This window comes from Cornus florida, unplaced genomic scaffold (genome assembly GCF_030987335.1).
Source record: "Cornus florida cultivar Cherokee Brave unplaced genomic scaffold, ASM3098733v1 CherokeeBrave_3.0.0_Hap2_Chr02, whole genome shotgun sequence".
In the NCBI taxonomy this organism is placed as follows: Eukaryota; Viridiplantae; Streptophyta; class Magnoliopsida; order Cornales; family Cornaceae; genus Cornus; species Cornus florida.
The window spans coordinates 35,297,766-35,320,327 of NW_026775572.1; the positions used below are offsets into that span (position 1 = coordinate 35,297,766).

At 36.7% G+C, this 22,562-nt stretch overlaps 2 pseudogenes; both read left to right on the forward strand.

The window, feature by feature from the left end:
• Window positions 1-6,830: 6,830 nt before the first annotated feature.
• LOC132298031 (small nucleolar RNA R71) lies at window positions 6,831-6,929 on the forward strand (annotated as a pseudogene).
• Window positions 6,930-21,550: 14,621 nt separating this feature from the next.
• Window positions 21,551-21,648, forward strand: LOC132297900 (small nucleolar RNA R71; annotated as a pseudogene).
• Window positions 21,649-22,562: the final 914 nt, after the last annotated feature.

Sequence of the window (22,562 nt, forward strand, 5' to 3'; positions counted from 1 at the left end):
GTGCCTAATCATCTAATAAATTAAATTATTGACAATCCACCCAAAGGAGTAAGTATTAGATCCCAAATTGGTGATATATGTAATTATGTGGCCTTTGTTTCCCAACTTAAACAAAAAAATATTCATGAAGTCGAAAATGATGAGTCTTGGATCTTGGCCATACAAAAAGAACTTAACCAATTTGTGAGAAATAAAGTTTGGGAATTAGTTCCAAGACCTAAAGATAAGAGTATCATTGGAACAAAATGGGTATTTAGGAATAAAAAAGATGAATCGGGAACAATTGTGAGAAACAAAGCTAGACTCGTTGCTCAAGGGTATAACCAAGAAAAGGGAATTGACTATGATGAAACCTTTGCTCCCGTAGCTAGGCTTGAAGCCATTAGAATGCTCCTTGCATTTGCATCCCATAAAAACTATAAGTTATATCAAATGGATGTAAAAAGTGCCTTCTTGAATGGTTTCATTGAGGAATAAGTCCATGTAGAACAACCACCGGGATTTGAAAGCTATGATAATCCTAACCATGTCTATAAATTGTCAAAAGCATTGTATGGTTTGAAACAAGCTCCAAGAGCATGGTATGAAAGACTAAGTGGATTTCTATTTGAAAACGGTTTTATTGGAGGAAAAATTGACAACATTATTTTTACTAAAACCATTGATGGCAACCTATGAATTATTCAAATATATGTTGATGATATCATTTTTGGATCATCTAATAGTGTGCTTTGTGAAAAGTTCGCTTCTAGCATGCAAAATGAGTTTGAAATGAGTATGATGGGTGAACTTACCTTCTTTCTAAGATTATAAATCAAATAAGCACTTGATGGCATTTTCATTTGTCAATCCAAGTATGTTAAAGATTTGCTAAAGAAATTTGGCTTGGAGGAAGTCAAACATGCCAAAACTTGCATTAGTTCATCTTTGAAACTTAATAAAAATGAGAAAGCCAAAGATGAAGATATCAAGAAGTATAGAGGCATGATTGGTAGTCTTTTATATTTAATCACAAGTAGACTGGACATAATGTTTAGTGTATGCATATGTGCTAAATTCCAATCTTGCCCTAAAGAATCTCATTTATGTGCCGTTAAACATATTTTTCGCTACTTATGCGGAACAATAAATTTGGGTCTTTGGTTTTCTAAAAATACTTCTTTCAATCTTATTAGCTATTCGGATGCCGACTTTGTCGGATGTAGGGTTGATAGAAAAAGTACTAGTGGCACTTGTCACTTCCTTGGTCAATCACTAGTATCTTGGTCTTGCAAATAACAAAATTTTGTGGCTTTGTTAACGGCGGAAGCCGAATATGTGGAGGCCGAAAGTAGTTGTGCCCAAACGCTTTACATTAAGCAACAACTTGAAGACTTCGAACTCCAATTTGACCACATTCCCATAAAATATGATAATACAAGTGCTAGTTGCATTTCAAATAACCCTATTTTGCACTCAAGAATGAAACACATTGAGATACGATATCACTTTATTAGAGATCATATTTCAAAGGGCGATATTGAATTAGTTTTTATAAGCACCAATAAGCAACTAGCGGATATGTTTACTAAACCTCTTCAAGAGGATACTTTTTGTTTCATCAAAAGAGAGCTTAGAATAGTTAAAATTGTTTTAAAAGGCATTTCAGTTGGCCGAAAATCACTTATCAGCCGACCGAAAGACATAGGATCGGCCGACCGATTATGTCTTGTCAGTTGACCAAAAGTTAGATTTGAGGTATTTCATTTAGGGTTTGCAGCCACTTCATCATTTTATTTTAGGATTTTATTTGAAGAGGTTTGATTTCTCTCTTTTCCTCTCTTGGTGATTCACTCCCCCCGTCTTCATTGATTTTCATCATTCTCTACATCACTCCAAATCCAATTGAAAGGGTAGTCACTCTATATCCATCTTCCTTGGTAAGTTCTTCCTTGATTAATCCTATCATTTTCTTATAAGATTGATTGTTGAAGTTCCTTCATGCTATACTCCGTAAATCCTTCTAAATTTCATTATAAACTAGTCATGCATGAATTATAAGATGATATTGTAAGGTGATATTGTGAAATTCTAAATCTCATCTTATATATTTATCTTAGGGTTTCAAATATCGCAATCTCATATTTGTAAATCCCTAATCATATTCTGTCAAAGTCTCTATTTGTGCAAACCAGAAATCAAATAGGGAGTTCATCACGTCTTTTTGAAATTATTCAGTTGTGGGTATCATATAGGTCTAAATCAATTTTGAGATTTCAAAATTATTGCAAATTCAATCCTGCTGTGATTTCATGTTGTCAAAACCCTAGAATTCTATTGCTTAAGACTTAAGGATTTTCTGTGCTGGTTTGTCAAAATTGAATAGGGGGTTTTTCATTCTCATCAAAAAAAATTGAGACTTTCATTCAAAGGTTTCCTAAAATCTCTGTGATTATTTTTTATTGGAACTCAGTCATATTTGATTTGGGTTAGGGTTTCACTTTCTTTTTCTCTTAAAAGTTATTTTACAAAACCCTACCAAATCATCTCATCCTCTGATCCTAGGAAAAACCCTGCCCTTTCTCAAAGTAAACGGAAGAGAACTAGTCACATTAAGCAAGCCGAGGCTAGCAATACTGAATCATTACCTGTTTCCAACCTTGCTCTCTTTAAAAACCCAGCCATAAAAAATCTCTATGACACCAAGTTCCTTCATAGAAAAGTTATTTTTCGAAAAATTTTGTCAAAATCTGAGTATGAGGCCCATTATCTCAACACTTACAAACTCTTTGATGCCATAGGATTGGGAAAATATGTATCTATGGATGTCCCATTCTATCCTCGTTTGGTTCGCCTCTTCTACACCCACCTCGAAAAAATTCCAAATATCTTACAAATTGAATCCTTTGTTGCACTAATGACGTTCTCTGGTAGGTCTGGGTGTGCATGACGATGCTACGGCGTTTTGCGTGTTACCTTCTACTCAGGTGTGATGACTATAGGTTAGTGAACGTCCTATAGTGTGTACTTATACATATATGGACTTTAGGATGAATCTGCGTATCGGGTTTATGTATGGATCGTAGTAGAATAGGACTTGCATGTGAACCTGACCCACTCTCTTATTTTTCAGGTATTCATCAGTACCAGGCTTAGAGCTTGATCGTGAAGATGTAGATACAGACACTCACTCTTCCGACTACATAGGATTTCCTTTCTTATTTTAGTTTTGGATATCAGTTATGTAAACTATTTCCATTTGGGATTAATAGGGGTCCACTAGATGGATTCCCGAGTTATACAGATTGGAAGGATTTAAATGATATTAATTTATTATTTAAAGTTGGAGGATTTTTATTTTAGATTTTTTTTCAGCGCATTATTATTTTATTCTTAATTCAGTTTTATTCCTGTTTATTTATATATTGATTATCTGGTACCCCTCGGATCTGTGCCCGGACTTGATCACCCGGGGCTCTAGAACCGAGGGGTATCACACATGACCCCCAAAATTGAATCAAAATAAAAAATATATACAACCATATATATATATAGATACACATATATACAAAAAGTTTCAAGCTTCGTCAATGGAGATTGTCAGCATCAAAATAGCTTAGATCTAGCGTTTAAAACATGGATTCATAACATAGAAGCTTGAAATCAAAAGAAAAGCTCGGATCTTACCTCAAAACGAAGGATGAGATGAGATGAAAATCCAAGAGGAGAGAGAGAATCGACGTTTAGATCTCACCGGGGAGGTGGAAGAGTGGGTGCAGTGGCGATGAGAGGGATAGGGTTAGAGAGGGTTAGATTGATCTTAGGAATCGATCTAGAAACCCTCGGTTTCATTTTTTAAAAAAACTTTCCCTTGCCAATTCGATCGATCGAACAGAACCCTCAGATCGATCGAACTGACATCGATCTCTCCTCAAAGTATTTTTGAAATTTTTAAGAGATTTTTTTTTATTTTTAAGAAATTAAAAATTTAAAAATTATAAACTAAAAATTAAAAATAGAAAATGTTTTTGGGATTTTTGAAATATAATAATAATAAAAATTAAAACAAAGTTAAAATATCAAATTTTAGAACTGAGATCGATCTGAACAAATGTTCGATCGATCTGACAGAGAGCGATGATATGTAGGTATTTGGGTTCAAAATTTTTTTAAGTGTTGGACACTGCAGATCGATCCAAGATGAAGTTGGATCGATCAAAGAATTAGAGATCGATCTAGGAATGTCTTTGATCGATGACATAGAGAGCTGAAATATGCAGGTTTGTACAGGCTCAAATTTTGTTTAAGTGTTGGAACTCAAGATCGATTGAACATAAAGTTTGGATTGATCTAAGAACTTCTGATCGATTCGAGAACAAGTTCGAACGATGGGACAGAGAGGTGATTTGGATGCAGGTCAAAAAAATTTCTAACTGTTAGATGCAGGTAGTAGTTCGATCGATCGAATACTCCTTGGAGATCGATCGAACTTATGGAAAATGCTCAAATCCAACATGAATGCTCATGCAGTCCTAATCACAGTTCCTAGCAATGCATATGAACCTAAAACAAATATCTAGACTTCACAAGAAATAAAATTAAAGATAGAAATGAGGGAGGAATAGGGTTTTGACACCCTACGAAATGTCTTGTTAGTCTTTAACGTCTCTAGTAAGACGTTGGGCTCTTTTAGCCCGGACCAAATATCTTATAGTGCATCCCCTCCTTAATGGGGTGATAAGTGTTTTGAACTCCACCCAACAAATGGTTTTTAACAAACTTGTTGGATTAAGCTCAAAAGATGTTTTCGGTCCTTGGTCAAAATAATCTTTGGTCTTCCACGCCCTTTCAAAACAAGAATTTGAAATAATTTTCTTTGGTTTCAAGGTTTTGGAAACCTTGGTCTCACACAAAAACTCAATTCCTTTACTTTTAAAGTCATAACATTTCTCTACAACATTAACTTCTTTATGCTTGTCAAATGAATTGGGGGTTGGATTGAAAATATTCAACTTCACCTTCATGTGGCCAAATAAGATCTTCATTATCCCCGTCTGACAATTAATGTTAGCATTTACGATTGCCAAGAAAGGATGGCCAAGGATAACGGGAATTTGGCTCTTAGGATTTGGGACTGGTTCCGTGTCAATGACAACGAAATCGACGGGAAAGAAGAATTTGTCAATCTTAATCAGTACATCCTCAATGATACCCCTAGGCATTTTGATGGATCAGTCAGCAAGTTACAAAATCACCGACGTCGGTTTCAAATCTCCTAAGCCTAATTTGACATACACCGAATATGGAAGAAGGTTAACACTTGTTCCTAGGTCAAGAAGAGCCCGATTAATGACATGGTCACCAATGATGCATGAAGTGGTAGGTGAACCGGGGTCCTTAAACTTTAGAAGAGTGTTATGTTGCAAAATTGAGCTTACTTACTCGGTTAAGACCACTTTTCTAGGTGCTTGGCTTTTGTTCTTCCTCTTTTGGGTGCATAAGTCTTTTAAAAACTTAGCATAAGCCAAAATTTGTTTAATTGCATCCAAAAGTGGAAGATTGACTTTCAATTGCCTAAACACATCCATAATTTCATTGGTTTTGGCCTTTTGCTTGTCATTTGAAATGGATCATTTTAAGGCATCCGGAAATGGAGCTTTTGGTTCAAAAATATTTTCACAATTTTTCTTTGAAATCTCTTCAACACAAGAAGTTTTGAAATCATGTTGCAAATCTTTTTTTTTTTCAAATTACCTTTCAAATCACTTTTCAGCACATTCTCGTTTGAAAAATCATGCATATGCAATGAAGGAGGAATAGGATATGAAACGGGACGGGTGTCAACTTTGAGTTGCACCAGTTCACTCTTTTCATTGGACATACCTACATGATTGTCCACAATCTTCCCACTTTTCAAGGTTGTCACCATATTGACATGCTTTATTGTGTGACCTTCCGATGAGGAATGAGTCTCCACAACACATTGTTGCTTTGGTGGGGCATTCAAATGCATTTTCCCTTTCTCTCTAGCATTTAAAGTGCTAGTTATTTACCCTACTTGGGTTTCTAGTTTTGTAATGGATTGAGAGTGAGAATGAAGCAATTGAGTGTTAGCCTTTAGAGTGCCTAAAGCAGTCAATAGTTTCTCTTCAAAAGCCGGACTCCTAGAATTTCCTTGAGAATAAGATAATTGATTAGGAAAATAAGAATTAGAGAATTGGTTTCCTTAGGATTGAAATGGTCTATATCCTTGAGAACCTTGGCTTTGCATTGGAGGTGGAATGTATTTCCCATAAAAACTGCCTTGGGGAGGGTTTGAGCCTTCCCCTTGGTTTTTCCAAGAAAAGTTCGGGTGATTCCTCTAACTAAGATTGTAGTGATTGCCATAAGGATTGTTCCCTTAGTTAACAAAAGTTGCATTGACTTGTTCATTATGGTCACTTTGCACATGTCCATGGGGACAATTGGAACTAGAATGTAAAACACTTGAACAAGTCATACAGGTCTCATTAGATGCATGATGGGAATGGTTAGAGATGTAAGATGCTTGATTTGCCGAGTTTTGGTTGATTAAGAATCGATTAAACCTTTGACATAGGAATTTCATCTCGGCGGCTATTTCCTTGGAATGGTCGACTTGATGTAAGCCAACAATCTTCCTTCCACTGAAATTCCTACCATTCCTAGAAGATAGAGTTCAATGCAAAGAATTCTCACTCATGCTCTCATAAAGACGCCACACGTCATCCTCATGCCTATCAATGTAAGAGCCACCCATTGAAGCATCAACCATGCCCTTGTGATTGTCCGATAAGCTCTCAAAGAAATACTGAACTAATTTCCATTTGGGCATATCATGATATGGACACTTCCTAAGCAATTCATTGAAGCATTCCCATGCCTCATGGAACATTTCTCCATCCCTGTGTGAAAACTCTCGAATTGAGGTTCGCATGGCATTTGTCTTAGAAACCAGGTAGTACTTCTTCAAGAACGCTTGTTGCATTTCTGCCCAAGAAGTTATTGAAAAAGGCCTAAGATTGTTAAACCAATATTTTGCCTTGTCTTTATGGGTGAATGGAAAAAGTTTAAGCCTTAAGACCTTTTCCGGCATATCCGTGTATTTCATGGTGGAACATACCTCAAGAAACTCATCCAAATGCTTGTAAGGTTCTTCACTTAGAAGTCCATGATAGTTAGAAAGCATTTGAATGGTTTGTGGTTTGATTTCATAGTGCTGTGCTCTAAATGGTGGCAATTAAATGCATGTGGGTGCATTATATTCATTAAGCACATACTGAACTCTTAAAATAATGGGAGGATTAACAATTAGAGGTGTAACATGGGCACCTTGATTGCCTTATATGATGGGAGGTGGAGGAGCATAGATTAGCCATGACATTCCTAATAGAAGTTGGCCTTGTTGTTGTGGTGGGTGAATGAATGGCCTCGGCATGCCTAATGGATCTTGCATGTTATCATAATGCTTATTGGGGTGGATGATACCTTGTTAGTCTATGTGACCAAGGTCCTCCACATTCTCGTCATTCAAAATCTTTCATTGGTGAAATGAAGTGATGAGAACTACCTCTTCCCCTATGATTGCGAATAACCGATTCAAGATGCAAATTAGAAGGGACAAGAGTTGGATTCAATGACCTACGACCATGCATGCACAATGCAACACAAACAAGCAATAATAACAAACACTTCGCCTTCACAACAAATCAACAATCAACAAACTTCCTACACATTCAATAATCCCATACTCCCATGCTTAAACAACATGCAAAGAAAAGTAAATTTGCCTCCACGCGGGCTCACAATTTATCTAAGAATTGAAATACAAGCCTCCTCGCAGGCCAACGATTTAACTAGAGATTGAGTTAGAAAGATCTCATAAAGGTTCTTTAGCACTTCAACTCCAAAATTTATGGCTTAGCTTAGCAATTTTTTAGATTTTTTGCCTTTGTCCTTGCTTTTGCTTAGCTCCTTTGCTTGGATGCTCCTTTGCTCACCTTCTAGCCCAATACTCCCAGACAAACAAAAACCAACACAATAAGTAACTAAAATGGAAATGAAAATAGACGAAAGACACGATCAAAAGAGTACTAATTCCTAATTGATTCCACAAATACGACGTTGCCAATCAATCAATCCCCAACAACGGCGCCAAAAATTTGACGGTGGCCGCTTGTATACGTCAAAATAATGTAGTGAATGTGCGGTTCAAGAAAAGCCTTTTAGGTCAAATTTAAATTTATAAAAATCACAGCAACACTACTACTAATGTAGCACGAGTGAGTAGGGATCGTCCCAAGGGATTATGAGAGTCGTAAAAGGTTGTGGAATCAAAATTAGGGTTAGTAGGTCGAGTGATCAAAGGATTGGTTGGTGCTTGAATTAAGCTAAGATACAATTAAACTAAAGTAAACAATAATGCAATAGAGGTAAAATAAGAGAGAGAGAGAGAAATCTTGGGGTTTAGAGATCACCACTAAGCATAACTCTTCTACACCCTTAATGAGTGATTAATAAGGGGAAAGATATGTATTGTAATAATGGTGTGTGTGTGCGGTTATTTCAACGAGCATGGATGACCAATTAAGCATATATTGTCTATACAACTCAATGAATAGCACAACATATCAAACTAAATCATTAGTTCCTCTTTAAGTTCACAATATAAACACAACACAAAACTAGAGAAATATGTCACTTGCATTCATAAGTATGAAACATCAAACAACAAGCATGGATTGTCCTCCCATTTAACAACTAGACTACCACTACACTACAATTAAGCTAATGACACGTAATTAAACTAATTAAACTAAGCGAGAGGTACAATCCACCAAGAAATGAGTATGAATCATCAAATAAACCACAAGAACATTCCATTAAATTCTGTGTCTTGACAATCTCTAGATCTATAGAATTAATACACATAGACATGCATCAATAACACAAGAAATAGAGACAGACATATGAACATCTATTCTAGCATACATAAACATATGGATAGAATGAAATGATCAATTGAAAGCATTAAATCATACAAATCATTGCCTTTAATAATATTCTTGTGGTTTACTACCAACTAACTTTTTAATTATGTTAAAGACATGCATACAAATTGGTCTAAGATACAAAAACATTAAAAATACATAGATTACAAACATAAATCATCTCCTACCGCACAAGAGGATTGTTCCTCCTGAATCCAAGGGAAATAATGGAATTTCAAGAATTCCTTTAAGGGTTTTGTAGAGGAAGGTGAAGTAAAGCTTTTGTATTCCAAGCTTTTAGGTCAAAGGTGAGTGGAAGGGGACTAAAATGAAGCTTTAAGCTCTAAGCCATGATTTGCTTCAATGGTGGCTAGGTTAGGGTTTGAGATGAAAGAGATAAAATAAAATAAAAATAAAATACCTAAACTAGTTTTAGTGTATTTCTCCACTCACTATGCGCTCGTGTACTACCTCACACACACACACACACACACACACACACTAATTGTATGACAAATTTTGGAGCCTGCATTAGTCACTAATTGACGGTGGTCGCTTGTATACGTCAAAATAATGTAGTGAATGTGCGATTCAAGAAAAGCCTTTTAGGTCAAATTTAAATTTATAAAAACCACTACCAACACTACTACTAATGTAGCAAGATTGAGTAGGGATCGTCCCAAGAGATTGTGAGGGACGTAAAAGGTTGTGGAATTAAAATTAGGGTTAGTAGGTCGAGTGATCAAATGATTGGTTGGTGGTTGAATTAAGCTAAGATGCAATTAAACTAAAGTAAACAATAATGCAATAGAGGTAAAATAAGAGAGAGAGAGAGAAATCTTGGGGTTTAAAGATCACCACTAAGCATAACTCTTCTACACCCTTAATGAGTGATTAATGAGGGGAAAGACATGTATTGTAATAATGGTGCGTGTGTGATTATTTCAACAAGCATGGATGACCAATTAAGCATATATTGTCTAGACAACTCAATGAATAGCACAACATATCAAACTAAGTCATTAGTTTCTCTTTAAGTTCATAATCTAAACACAACACAAAATTAGAGAAATATGTCACTTGCATTCATAAGTATTGAACATCAAACAACAAGCATGGATTGTCCTCCCATTTAACAACTAGACTACCACTACACTACAATTAAGCTAATGACATGAAATTAAACTAATTAAACTAAGGGAGAGGTACAATCATCAAGAAATGAGTATGAACCATCAAATAAACCACAAGAACATACCATTAAGCACTGTGTCTTGACAATCTCTAGATCTATAACATTAATACAAATAGACATGCATCAACAACACAAGAAATAGAGACATACACATGAACATCTATTCTACCATACATAGACATATGGATATAGTGAAATGATCAATTGAAAGTATTAAACCATACAAATCATTCAATAAACAAGATCTATATATATAAAAGTGTCAAGACATGTATCACAATATAAATTCCCTCAAAAATACATAAATCAAGATGTAAAAAGCGTGCTTAGGGCTAACTCTAGCCCCAAGAGGATGTCTAGCCACTCATGGATGATGTCTCCTAACCCTCAAGAGCAAGCTCCATAGAAGAAATATGCTCCTTGGTTGATGAAGAATCTCCAATGGTGTCTCTAGCCTCCTCCTCTTCTTTTCTTCCTCACTAAGAGTTCTACAAGGTATGATATGATATGATATAAAAAATAATCCTTATCCTTATATAGGTAGGTCATATAACACCTAAAATGAGCTGGGGTCGTATAGCAAATATTCTCCAATGATTGATAAAGGATAACTTTTTGTGAGTTGGAAATTTAACTTTTTCGCACTGAAGGAAGTCCGATCGATCGAACCTTGTACTTGGATCGATCGAACATGGCTGAGATTTGTCGAACTTAGACTGGATCGATCCTCAATGGCGGCGCCTTTTTGGATAAAAACAAATCTGAGATATTTTGAAAATATTTTTAGGAAAAGGACAAAAGTGGTTGGTAAGGCGGTACAGTCTGGATAAGATCAATCATTTGGATAAGGATAGGAAAGTTCGATCGATCAAAGAATGATGTTAGATCCATTGAAGTTTTGGGATCTCTAGAAATAACATCATGTCCTGGATCTATCTTGAAGAGCTGAGATCGATTGGAGTTCGATCGATTGAACTTTTCTTGAGATAAATCGAAGTTGCTAAAATTCCACCTTTGTGCTTCCTTTTACTCTACTTTGCTCATTTCTTTGATTCATCCCAGAATTGCTTCATTTCTGCTCTTATTTGGCCGAGTTAGCTTATTTTGGGAATAAGTACCTGAAAATGGAAATAACACGAAATCAATCTAAGGCGAGAAAATAAGATAGATAAAGGTCCTGGAACACCTAAGCTTAAGGGGTTTAAGTGCACACTTTTCAGCGCTCATCACACCCCCAAACTTAAATATTGCTAGTCCTTATCAATGAACTATAAGGTAAAGAAATGAAATGAACAACTATACAACTATGAACTAGAAAGCAATAAAAACATTACGCGATTTTCATAGGGAACATGATTGCATTTAGTATATATAACAAGCATTTTAAACCCCTAGGTTACCCCTAGAGGATGAGTGAAGTCCTGTGAGGGTTTCCAGAAATGATACCCACAAACATTAAGCTCATTCTCACAAAAGGGGCACCAATATTGCAAACAAGCATTGGGAGAAAACTACTTCAAGTATGCAATGTTTCAAACATTTCTAAGCAATCTCCCAAAATTTCAACATCAAGCAAATAAGTATGGTCCTCCACACATCAAGAAAATGATCATGCAAATCAAAACAACTCAAGAATCCTTTTTGAGTGGACCGGCATCAAGTGTGTTGCTATCTAAGCCAACTAAAGAAATGAGCACATCCTTACCCTCAAACTAGTATACAAATCTAATCCCGATCATCAAAATAAAGAGTGAACCTTTTACTAAAGCTTTATTGAACTAGGTGTGCTTATTCTTTTCACTCGATTTTTTTTTTTTTTTTTTTTTTAATAGGATCAAAGATGGAGGCATTGTGCAATTTAGTGATCTATTAAGCTTTCTAGCGATTCATAAGGTTGAGCGTTATGTCAATGACTCCCAAACCAGACGGTTTTAGGGCATCTGGCATTCAAACACCCCTACGAACTTACAAGCTCAAATCAACTAGGCTACAAATCAAAATAGCCGCCATCTAATCATTTCTCACTTCTCACCTTTTGGGAGAAGTCCTCACTTTTTTATTACTTTTGCAACTTTTGTTATTATTATTATTATTATTATTATTATTTTTTATTCAATTATTAACCTAGAGTTTGGGCCCTTCACCTTTTTGGCGCGAGAAATTCATTACTTGATGAGGCTAGAATCCCGGCTACTTCGTGAAAAAGGGTTTGTTATCCACCTTTATCAAGAATGAAACCTTTCAATGCACTACTAGCCCAATTGGGATATAACCAATTCAATAATCAACAAAGCATGTATCTAAAAAATGAATGCTAGTGTGCGCCTGTGCCAATGTAGAATCCTAGAGTGAATTTCAAAACAATCATAAAAATCAGGATGATGTGGACCACGAGTGTAAGCAAAATATCAATTTTTCAAAAAAATTACTCCTAAATTGCATACATAAGGCATACAAAGAGTATTGGACTCTCAAGTCAAGCAATTTTTAAAATTTAAGCAATATAGTCCTTAAAAGATCAAAATTATAACTAATCATGGACCAATCATAGAAAATCCCTCAAATACACAAGTCATGCTTAACATTTTGAATTTAAAAACAAACACTGCAAAGCACCATTACTTCCAAACTTAAATGGCACAGTGTCCTCAATGTGTAAAGAGAATAAAAAAAAAGAGTATACCAGTGCAACTATAACAAAGAATAGCCAGAACAGAAGTATCCAAAGTAGGTGGCATAGCCCCCCCAAACTTGGGATTAACTGTGGTCCTAAAATTTTGGCACTTGGATAAAACTCATCAGATAACAAAAGGGATAATCATAGTGCACAGTGGACATGCAAGTGTAAATGAGATAGCAACGAAAAATAGAGAGAGGTATAAGGGTGCCTGAAAATTTTGGGCAATACTCTCTCTCACTGAAGTCACTGGGATGCACCTGATGGAGTCAAACAGATAACTATAAGAATATAAAAATATGAAATCCATACAGAAAAAACATATATATAAAAGAAAATAAAATAAAGTACAGTACATCCAGTATCAAAGCCGACAGACACGGCTACAAAAATAATATAACAGTATCAAAAATATGCAGAGATCATAGATATATGAGATGACGGGAGGAAAGGGATAAAGAGATCAGGAGGAAGAGGTAGGACGGGCAGGGCGCGCTCCGCGGATGTCTCTGGATAGGTCTTGGAATGCGGTCATGACATCCGTGCGAAGGGAAGCAATGTCAGCTCTAATGGAGACAGTCTCTGCTCAGATTGATGCCACTAAGTCTCCAGAGTCTGTAGACGCTCTCTAAAGCTAGGGATGTGGTCTGGAGCCTCAGGTGATGGATCTGGAGAATAATGATCCTGAGTCTGCTCCTGGAAGTGTATGGGCAACCCTGGAGAGTGCTGCTTTGTGTCCTCGGCAGGTTGCTTCTGGTCGATATCAATGTGCACGGTAGCTGGACCGACTGGTATATCGTCCACTGCCGGGTCTGCTGCTACTGCTGTAGCGACCTGCTCAGCCTCTAACTCCTCTGCCACCACTAACGCGTCATTCTGTAGTCTCTTGATAATAGCGTTGTAGCTCTTATCCCAGTCCTTCTTCTTGAAGGAACAGGATCCTCTCTCAGTACACTCCCGTGGCTGGAAGGGATAACGCAGATTGCGTAAAATCTGGGTGATGAGGTGGCTGAAGGGGAGGAACTTGGGCCGCTTGGGCTGCTCCCTGCTAATGTAATCATCATAAAGCTTCCTCATCACACACCAGATGAGGGAAGGAATAGATAACCAGTGCCCTGAATAGAAAACATATAGGGCTGTCAAGTAGTCGCCTCTCCGTTGATTCTTGTGGCCGGCCATGAAGACGTTTCGGTATAAGACTGAGTCAAAGAACCACAAGTCATCTGGCAAATAGGTGCGGGTGGTGAAGGTCTTACTAGTTGCGTAGTTACCTGTAAAAAAGATGGCCATATCGGCATAGGTAGGCCTGTAGAAAGTAGGATAAGCCTCCTGAAGATCGGGTGGGCAGAGATGTAGACACTGATAGGATCTGGATAAGGTATTGACGGTAATCCGGATCAGGTAGCCGTTAATGATGGTCTGCAGCTCCTCCGGGTTACGCGGGGTAGGCCGGAGGTTCTGGTAGAACATCCGGACGAGCCTCGGGTATACCGGGTAAGTGACAGGGGCAAGGATAGCTGAGATACCCTTGCGAAAGATATCATCATATACCGATCGGTTAAGCACCGACCGGGAGAAAAAGTCTGTATCGAAGACTGACTTATGCGCCACCTAAAGGCGTGAGTATCTGCGTAATGGCTGGTCTAGATCAAAAGCTAGCTGAGCTGGTGGAGATGGAATATGTGCAATCTTAGTATCAGTCTGTGGAGAAAAAGAAAATGCCTTAGCGGATGAATGTAATCTGCTATCAGATATGGGAGACTGAGGTAGAGTGGGCTCATATGAGGGCTCTACTGGCTCCTCTATCCGCTATCAGACTCTCCTCTGAGATGGACCGACCTCATCGCCTGGTCTGCGTCTGTCTCCACTGTGATAGTGTCCGCGAGCTACGGTCTTGACTCGAACCATGGTCTGCAAAAATTTTTTTAAAAAGAAGTCAGTGCTGGAGTAAAGAATTTAAAGCACAGTTATAGAATCGTATATGTCAAGTAAGATAGACAAAACTAATAAATGATATGAATCTATGGAAGTGACAGGATGTGAACATGCTAATTAGTATAAGTGTAAAATGCATCCAATGTGGAACATCACAGGCATTGGGCATGAATGAGGTAGCATGGACACAAGATAAGATGCATGGAATGTGTATATGAAATCTGTGAAGTTTGATCGATCACAAAAAATGTGAGATCGATCTCAAATGATCGATCTGAGAAATTAAGTAACTAAGTTCGATTGATCTCTCTAAATCGATCTGAGAAATATGTTCGATCGATCGAACTGTGTGAAGAACATGAGCAGTCACAGATCTGTGATGTGGATGGCACGGGGTCCTCACAAATGGGTTTTTGAGCCCCTCTACACAACAAAGCATAAAAAATGGTCACTTGGATTGGCCCATGATGTAATACCCCTAGTTTTCAAAAGGGTAAAATGGGAATTTAATTTTCAATATTAATTTATATTTCATTTTTATTTAATTATTGGACTTATTTGTTTAAATTAATTTTTTAATTGCTTGGTTGTGTGAATTAATTGACTTATTTGCATTATTTGACTTAGATTGTGATTATGTGAATTACTTGGTTTAAATTGGTTTCTTTTATTATTATTTTTAATAAAATTATTTTAATTGGTTTATTTTAATTACTAATTGTATTAATATTTTTCTGTAATGTTGGTGGTGTTAAAATTAAGTTAGTATTCTTTTAGGTTACAGTTATACCTTAGGATTACAATTCACGTATAGTTTCATGTGTCGAGTAGGATTGGACTTAGGGGTTAATCTCTAATTGCACATAAACCAGGGTTATTGTTTTCACCTATAAATATATGTAGTACTGTGGTCTAGGGTTTTAGAAAAATAAATGTAAATTCTGTAGAACAGAGATACAGAAAGGTACTGAGAGAAACAGGGAAAGATAAAAACAGGAAGGCTAGGTTTTGGTCTATACCAAGGTTGGACCAAGAAGGAGGGAGGAGAGATTGTTCGTAGGTGAAACCAAGAGCAACGGAAGGGAAACAATAGTCGGGAATCTAGTCGAAAAATTCAAAGACGACAGTTTAGAGTTTCAAACTGAAACTCAAAGGCAAGTCTCTGTTCTTCTCTTTCCCATGAATCTATGTTCTGTGCATGTTAGATGGACTCTAGGGTTTAAAATAATGCTTAAGTAATCTTTTATGCTTGCTTGCTTGATAATTAATCTCGTTTGTTGAAACTATGTTGCAAATTCTTTAAGTTTGTGTTAACTAGTTCCTGCTGCTTATATGTGCTTAAGTTTGCTTGTTTGAGAACAACGATGCATCTAGTTGCTTTATAATTATTTTGGAATGTTAAATGAACATTAAAAAAAGAATTTAAACACAGTACAGAGGCCTAAAAATCACCGAAGTCGAAGAAGACAAAGGGAAAATAGACAATGGCTGCTAAGGGAGGGAGAGTAGGCTCCCAAAACCCTTAGAGCTGGCTCTCAAAGAGTTGAAGCCAGCTCTAAGTGATTTAGAGCAGGCTCGAAGTGAGTTTGAGTAGGCTCAAAATTTTGATAGAGCCTGTTCTCTCCTTACATGCTACAGAATTGCGTTTTAGGGGCTGTTTGGGCTATAATGGGTGTCGGCACTTCATTTAAATTGTTTTAATTGATGTGTGGGACTGTATAAGATTGGTATTATGACGAAAAAATATAAATTCATAATGGGATTGAGGAATAGGGCAAGAAAAACCTAAGAGAAAATTGGTATCTTGCACACTGTCTTGTTATTTTTACTTACTGGAACTTGGCAAGGTTTTTATATATAATCTAATTATATATAATCATATATTTTTCTAGTGTTATAAGTATGGTGAATCAATTATATATAATTATACTTAGTTTGGATTTAATTGATACTGAAATTGTTATAATTGTATCGATTTATCGGCTGAGGATTGGAACACTATAAGTTATTATAGCAATTTAAATAATAGGAGCTTGATTTTTAGGTTTGGTTTTGAATGCTTAATGCCCTAATATATATATTGAACTGTACTTAGGTATATTCTGGCTAATAGTTGATAAACAACGATTAGGTATAATCTGCAATTAACTGGACTTTGAATTTGGACTCGATAATGGTTTTGGGAATTAATTGTTGAAATATTAAATATTATTTTACAATTAATTGGAGTATGTTTTAAACTGAACTTGCAGAAATATTATACCATATTCTGTAAATACTTGTATTATGGTTGGCAACTGGAATATGGATTTGGATTTAAGTTGTTGAACTGTTATCTTGGTTCTGTAATTTATATGGTTGTGGAGGATTGTATGCACCGGTATGGGACGATAGTATACTAGGGATGGATTAGTAAAACACTAACTCCTACCTATTTTGGAATAAGTTGGATTAACTATAAACGGTTAAGTCCTACTTACATGGATGATTATGCACCGGTATGGAATGGTGGCATATTAGGGATGTCTTGGTTCAAAACACCGAGACCTCCCTATATTGGGGATGGATTAGTTCAAAAACTAAGTCCTACCTATTTTGAAATAAGATAAATTAACTACAAAAGGTTAAGTCCTACTTATAACTTTTTGTCAGGTCAATAAACCTTTTGAATGACATACCTTGAATGGACTTTATATATTTATGTTATGGTGCCATGGTATGAGCTTGAGTCTCAGGACCATGGTTAGGGTGCGTATATCGCTTGGATGGATAACTAGACCTAATGACGTTCTCTGGTAGGTCTGGGTGTGCATGACGATGCTACGGCGTTTTGCGTGTTACCTTCTACTCAGGTGTGATGACTATAGGTTAGTGAGCGTCCTATAGTGTGTACTTATACATATATGGACTACTCTAGATATTGTTAAGTCTATCTAGGATGTATCTGCGTATCGGGTTTATGTATGGATCGTAGTAGAATAGGACTTGCATGCGGGCCTGACCCATTCTCTTATTTTTCAGGTATTCGTCAGTACCAGGCTTAGAGCTTGATCGTGAAGATGCAGCTACAGACACTCACTCTTCCGACTACATAGGATTTCCTTTCTTATTTTAGTTTTGGATATCCGTTATGTAAACAATTTCCATTTGGGATTAATAGGGGTCCACTAGATGGATTCCCGAGTTATACGGATTGGAAGGATTTAAATGATATTAATTTATTATTTAAAGTTGGAGGATTTTTATTTTAGATTTTTTTTCAGCGCATTATTATTTTATTCTTAATTCAGTTTTATTCCTGCTTGTTTATATATTGATTGTTTGGTATCCCTCGGATCTGTGCCCGGACTTGATCACCCGGGGCTCTAGAACCGAGGGGTATCACACGTGACCCCCAAAATTAAATCAAAATAAAAAATATATACAACCATATATACATATATATACACATATATACAAAAAGCTTCAAGCTTCGTCAATGGAGATTTTCAGCATCAAAATAGCTTAGATCTAGCATTTAAAACATGGATTCATAATATAGAAGCTTGAAATCAAAAGAAAAGCTCGGATCTTACCTCAAAACGAAGGATGAGATGAGATGAAAATCCAAAAGGAGAGAGAGAATCGACTTTTGGATCTCACTGGGGATATGGAAGAGTGGGTGCAGCGGCGATGAGAGGGATAGGGTTAGAGAGGGTTAGATTGATCTTAGGAATCGATCTAGAAACCCTCGGTTTCATTTTTTTAAAAAAACTTTCCCTTGCCAGTTCGATCGATCGAACTGAACCCTCAGATCAATCGAACTGACATCGATCTCTCCTCAAAGTATTTTTAAAATTTTAAAGAGTTTTTTTTTTTAAGTAATTAAAAATTTAAAAATTAAAAATTAAAAATTATAAACTAAAAATTAAAAATAGAAAATATTTTTGGGATTTTTGAAATATAATAATAATAAAAATTAAAACAAAGTTAAAATATCAAATTTTAGAACTGAGATCGATCTGAACAAATGTTCGATCGATCTGATAGAGAGCAATGATATGCAGGTTTTTTGGTTCAAATTTTTTTTAAGTGTTGGACACTACAGATCAATCCAAGATGAAGTTGGATCGATCGAAGAATTAGAGATCGATTTAGTGTCTTCGATCAATGACACAGAGAGCTGAAATATGCAGGTTTGTACAGGCTCAAATTTTGTCTAAGTGTTGGAACTCAAGATCGATCGAACATAAAGTTTGGATTGATCTAAGGACTTCTGATCAATCCGAGAACAAGTTCGAACGATGGGACAGAGAGGTGATTCGGATGCAAGTCAAAAAAATTTCTAAGTGTTAGATGTAGGTAGTAGTTCGATCGATCGAATACTCCTTGGAGATCGATCGAACTTATGGAAAATGCTCAAATCCAATATGAATGCTCATGCAATCCTAATCACAGTTCCTAGCAATGTATATGAACCTAAAACGAGTATCTAGACTTCGCAAGAAATGAAATTAAAGATAGAAATGAGGGAGGAATAGGGTTTTGACACCCTACGAAATGTCTTGCTAGTCTTTAACGTCTCTAGTAAGACGTTGGGCTCTTTTAGCCCGAACCAAATATCTTGTAGTGCATCCCCTCCTTAATGGGGTGATAAGTGTTTTGAACTCCACCCAACAAATGGTTCTTTAACGAACTTGTTGGATTAAGCTCAAAAGATGTTTTCGGTCCTTGGCCAAGACAATCTTTGGGCTTCCACGCCCTTTCAAAACAAGATTTTGAAACAACTTTCTTTGGTTTCAAGGTTGAAGATGGACTTTTGGAAACCTTAGTCTCACACAAAAACTCAATTCCTTTACTTTTAAGGTCATGACATTTCTCTACAACATTAACTTCTTCATGCTTGTCAAATGAATTAGGGGTTGGATTGAAAATATTCAACTTCACCTTCATGTGGCCAAATGAGATCTTCATTATCCCCATCCTATAATTAATGTTAACATTTGCGGTTGCCAAGAAAGGATGGCCAAGGATAATGGGAATTTGGCTCTTAGGATTTGGAACTGGTTCCGTGTCAATGACAACAAAATCGACGGGAAAGAAGAATTTGTCAATCTTAATCAATACATCCTCAATGATACCCTTAGGCTTTTTGATGGATCAGTCAGCAAGTTACAAAACCACTGACGTCGGTTTCAAATCTCCTAAGCCTAATTTGACATACACCGAATATGGAAGAAGGTTAACACTTGCTCCTAGGTCAAGAAGAGCCCGATTAATGACATGGTCACTAATGATGCATGAAGTGGTAGATGAACCGGGGTCCTTAAACTTTAGAAGAGTGTTATGTTGCAAAATTGAGCTTACTTGCTCGGTTAAGACCATTTTTCTAGGTGCTTGACTTTTGTTCTTCCTCTTTTGGGTGCATAAGTCTTTTAAAAACTTAACATAAGCCGAAATTTGTTTAATTGCATCCAAAAGTGGAAGATTGACTTTCACTTGCCTAAACACATCCATAATTTTATTGGTTTTGGCCTTTTGCTTGTCATTTGAAATGGATCCTTTTAAGGCATCCGGAAATGGAGCTTTTGGTTCAAAAATCTTTTCACAATTTTTCTTTAAAGTCTCTTCAACACAAGAAGTTTTGAAATCATGTGGCAAATCTTTCTTTTTCAAATTACCTTTCAAATCACTTTTTAGCACATTCTCATTTGAAAAATCATGCATATGCAATGAAAGAGGAATAGGATATAAAACGGGACGGGTGTCAACTTTGAGTTGCACCGGTTCACTCTTTTCATTGGACATACCTACTTGATTGTCCACAATATTCCCACTTCTCAAGGTTGTTACTGTATTGACATGCTATATTGCGTGACCTTCCGATGAGGAATGAGTCTACACAACACATTGTTGCTTTGGTGGGGCATTCAAATGCATTTTCCCTTTCTCTCTAGCATTTAAAGTGCTAGCTATTTGCCCTACTTGGGTTTCTAGTTTTGCAATGGAGTGAGAGTGAGAATGAAGCAATTGAGTGTTAGCCTCTAGAGTGCCTAAAGCAGTCAAAACTTTCTATTCAAAAGTGGAAATCCTAGAATTTCCTTGAGAATAAGATGGTTGATTAGGAAAATAAGAATTAGAGAATTGGTTTCCTTAGGATTGAAATGGTCTATATCCTTGAGCACCTTGGCTTTGCATTGGAGGTGGAATGTATTTCCCTTGAAAACCGCCTTGGAAAGGGTTTGAGCCTTCCCCTTGGTTTTTCAAGAAAAGTTCGGGTGATTCCTCTAACTAGGATTGTAGTGATTGCCATAAGGATTGTTCCCTTGGTTAACAAAAGTTGCATTAACTTGTTCATTATGCTAACTTTGCACATGTCCATGGGGACAATTGGAACTAGAATATAAAACACTTGAACAATTCATACAGGTCTCATTAGATGCATGATGGGAATGGTTAAGGATGGAAGATGCTTGATTTGCCGAGTTTTGGTTGATCAAGAATCGATTAAACCTTTGACATAAGGATTTCATCTCGGCGGCTATTTCATTGGAATGGTCGACTTCATGTAAGCCAACACTCTTCCTTCCACTGAAATTCCTACCATTCCTAGAAGATAGAGTTCAATACAAAGAATTCTCACTCATGCTCTCATAAAGACGCCACACGTCATCCTCATGCCTATTAATGTAAGAGCCACCCATAGAAGCATCAACCATGCCCTTGTGATTGTCCGATAAGCTCTCAAAGAAATATTGAACTAATTTCCATTTGGGCATGTCATGATGTGGACACTTCCTAAGTAATTCATTGAAGCGTTCCCATGCCTCATGAAACATTTCTCCATCCCGTGTGAAAACTCTTGAATTGAGGTTCGCATGGCATTTGTTTTAGAAACCAGGTAATATTTCTTCAAGAACGCTTATTGCATTTCCGCCCAAGAAGTTATTGAAAAAGGCCTAAGATTGTTAAACCAATATTTTGTCTTGTCTTTAAGGGTGAATAAAAAAAGTTTAAGCCTTAAGACCTCTTCCGGCATATCTATGTATTTTACGGTGGAACATACCTCAAGAAACTCATCCAAATGCTTATAAGGTTCTTCACTTAGAAGTCCATGATAATTAGGAAGCATTTGAATGGTTTGTGGTTTGATTTCATAGTGCTGTGCTCTAAATGGTTGCAATTAAATGCATGTGGGTGCAATATATTCATTAAGCACATACTGATCTCTTCAAACAAGGGGAGGATTAACAATTAGAGGTGCAACATGGGCACCTTGATTACCTTAAATGATGGGAGGTGGTGGAGCATAGATTGGCCTTGGCATTCCCAATGGAACTTGGCCTTGTTGTTGTGGTGGGTGAATGAATGGCCTCGGCATGCCTAATAGATCTTGCATGTTATCATGATGCTCATTAGGGTGGAGGATACCTTGTTGGTCTATGTGACCAAGGTCCTCCACATTCTCGTCATTCAAAATCTTCCATTATCGAAATGAAGTGATGAGAACTACCTCTTCCCCTAGGATTAAGAATAACCGATTCAAGATGCAAATTAGGAGGACAAGAGTTGGATTCAATGACCTACGACCATGCATGCATAATGCAACACAAACAAGCAATAAAAACAAACACTTTGACTTCACAACAAATCAACAATCAACAAACTTCCTCCACATTCAATAATCCCCTACTCCCATGCTTAAACAACATGCAAAGAAAAGTAAATTTGCCTCCACGCGGGCTCACGATTTATCTAAGAATTGAAATACAAGCTTCCTCGCGGGCCA